This window comes from Tupaia chinensis, unplaced genomic scaffold (genome assembly GCF_000334495.1).
Source record: "Tupaia chinensis unplaced genomic scaffold, TupChi_1.0 Scaffold143584_1, whole genome shotgun sequence".
In the NCBI taxonomy this organism is placed as follows: Eukaryota; Metazoa; Chordata; class Mammalia; order Scandentia; family Tupaiidae; genus Tupaia; species Tupaia belangeri.
The window spans coordinates 4,121,704-4,125,233 of record NW_006203430.1 but is presented as its reverse complement, the minus strand read 5'-3'; positions in this window follow the sequence as shown (position 1 = coordinate 4,125,233).

Here is a 3,530-nt window from a genome sequence, read left to right as displayed (position 1 = left end):
GAAGCTCACCGGTGGTATATATATATATATATATATATAAAGAGAGAGAGAGAAAATAGAGAAATAAGAATATTATGGAAAAATCTTAAAGAATTACTAGGAGTTCAACATGTACTTTCTTTTTTTTTGAGAGAGAGAGAGAGATTTTTGCTATACGCCACATGTACTCACTGGAGAGACAGAGACAGAGAGACAGAAAATGAGAAATCACCCCCTCCCCAGGGGATAGCCACACCACAATCCCTTCTCCTCTCTTCTCTTCTCAACATCTTGGGCACACATGCACATGTGCCCAGTGTGAGTTTAAAGTCTCCCAGTTTAGGACTTGAACCGTGGTTGACTACGTGGGAGTCCAGAGATGTAACCGTTACGCCATCTGCTGATCCCATCAACATGTACTTTTAAAAGTTCAACAGGGAGCCAGTGGTTACATCCCTACCACGGTTCGAGTCCCAGACTCAGTGACGTGAAAATCACACCAGATGCATGTGCATGAATACCCAAGATCCCAGAACAAGATTGAAGGAGAAGGGATTGCAGCATGGCCATCCCCCATGGTGGGGGGGATTTCTCACTTTCTCTCTCACTGTCTCTGTCTCTCTGGCAAGCACACACACCCTAAGGCAGTTTAACAGTAGAGCTACTTGAAAATTATTATTTAATAGGCTAATATTTTTAAATAGTACTTTAATAAATATCAAGCATATATGAAATTAAATAGGCTTACCAAGAGACTAACCTGAATACAAAAAGTAGGAAAACCAATACAAATATAAATGTTTTCTGTCAGGGCCAGCAGGTAGTATGTTGGTTAAAGATGCTGGACTCTCATGTGGCCGACCTTGGTTTGAGTATTGGACCTGGCAGCTTGCTTTCTCACTGCCCTCCCCGACACCCCCCCCCACACACATACACACTCTGTCCCTCTCTGATCAAAATAAAATAAATAAATAATACATAAATAAATGTTTTCTTTTATGTTACACTGATGTATTATTTATTATTTTCTTAAAATTGCTTAAGAACATTTTCACTTGTTACTTTGAAACCTTTATTTTGGGGGCCTGCAGGTGGTGTGGTGGTTAAGGTGCTGGACTCCCACATGGCTGACTGTGGTTTGAGTCCCAGACTTGGCTTGCTTTTTCACTTTTCCTCTCTTTCTCTCCGTCTTTCTCTCACATGTACCCTAGAGCAAATTAAAAATAATAATAAAATTAAATAAATTCTTTTTTAGCCACAGGGCATGTGAACTCACTAGAAAGAGAGAGAGGTAGAAACAGAGACAGTGAGAAAGTGAGAAGTCACCCCTGGTTGGGGGGGTGGCCACATTGCAATTCCTTCTCCCCCATTCTCCTCCTGGGATCTTGTGCACACATGCACATTGTGTGATTTCAAGCCATTGGGTCTGGGACTTAAACCATGGTTAGCCATGTGGGAGTTCAGTGACATCACCACCATACCACCTGCTGGCCCCCTAGGAAGTTCTTAAGGATATATATGTCAGTGAAATGTGTAGACACCAAGAAAAAGGAAGATGTGAGGTACAATAAAGACTTAATGGCTATGTTGCTGGACTCCCATGTAGTCAACCGTAGTTTGAGTCCCAGACCTGGTGGCTTAAACTCACACTGGGCGCGTGTGCGTGCGTACCGAAGATTCTGAAAGGAGAATGGAGAAGAAGGGATTGCGGCATGGCCATACCCCCTGGAGGGGGTGATTTCTCGTTTTCTGTCTCTGTGTCTCTCTCTGTCTTTCTGGCGAGCGCACACACTCTGTCGCCCTATAGCAAAAACCTCTCTAAAAAAAAGACTTAATAAATTGACCCAGAAGTCATTTAAGAAGAAGTCTTATTTCCTTTTTTGACCAGAGGAAAGTAAAGCACTTAAAAACTCCAGTAAAAACAGAAAGTTGTTCATATACATGGTCCAAACATGAAATAATATAAAATGTGAAAAATGATAATATGTTAAAAGAGATTTCTTTTGCCTGTGACTCTAGGACTTCCTTCAGGTGACACTGGAGTGCTGATATTGACGACATGGAGGAGGAAATAGAATATTAGTTTATTTTTACAATCTTTGTAATTAATGATACACATATATATAATATATATAATAATGTACATGCTATTTAACTTTTTTATTAATTTTCTGAGTTCACATGCACTTGCTGGAGAGAGTGCGAAAGGGAAAGTGAGAAACTATTTCCTCCATCAGGGATGATCATGTCACAATCTCTCCTCCTTTTCTCCTTTTGGGATTTTGGGCACATGTGCACAGATACCCAGGGTGTTTCTCAAGCTGCTAGGCCTGGGACTTGAACCACAAGGTCAGCCATGTGGGATTTAGTTTCCTTAACCACCACACTACTGGCTGGTCCTGTTTAATGATGTTTTGCTTTATAAGCTAACCTATAGACAACTCACAGGAGATTTAATACAAAAATCTAAGTTGAGAGGTCAAAGTTGGAGAAGAATCTTGCTTCCTAGAGAGGCAAGAAATGTCATATCAAATTAACGGATAATAACATAGAGGACTAAGTGCATTATTTCAAGTTACGAAGGTTAGAAAAAGAACTAAACTAAAATAAATATTAAAAAATCAAAAGGAGAGGGGCAGTAATGGAGATTAAATCCTCATCACTTAGAGCCAGAAATTGTTAGATCATATCTAATCTGAAAATAAAAGAATACACCATTTAAAATGATGACAGTAACTAGCAAAGAACAACACAGAGAAAACGATTGACTGTCTGGTAGGCCTAGGGTAGGAAGAACGTGGCAGGAGACATAGACTCTTCATTACAAATTCTGCTGTACTCTCATTTTTTTAAAGTTACTTTTATTATGAATTATTTATACAATTTTATTTATTATTATTATATTATTTCATTTGCTATAGGGCATGTGTGCTCACCAGAGAGAGACTAGAGAGAAAGTGAAAAAGTAAGCCGCCAGGTACAGAACTGAAACAGCAGTTGGCCATGTGGACAGTTAAGCACCTTAACCACCATACCACCTGCTAGCTCCATGGATACTTATTTTTAATTGCCAGAGGGCATGTGTACTTGGGCATGGAGGAGAAATAACCCCCACTCCCCCAATGGGGCATGGTCATACCACAATTCCTTCCCTTCATTTATCTATCTGGGATTTGGGGCATGCCTGCTCCTAGAATGTTTTCCAAGCCCTCAGGGTCAGGTTTTAAACTATGGTTGGCCATGGGGGAATCTAGCTCCCTTAACCACTAGAGTACTGGGCCGGCCCTTTTGATACTTTTTTTTTTGGTAGAGGTTTTTGCTGTAGGGCCCGTATGCTCGCCAGACAGAGAGAGACATAGAGACAGAAAGCGAGAAATCACCCCCCAGGGGAGATGGCCACACCGCAATCCCTTCTCCTCCATTCTTCTCTCGGGATCTTGGGCACGCATACACACGCGCCCGGCATGAGTTTAAGCCACCGGGTCCAGGACTCGAACTGCGGTCGACTATGTGGGAGTCCAGCGACATAGCCATTACATTAACTGCTGGTC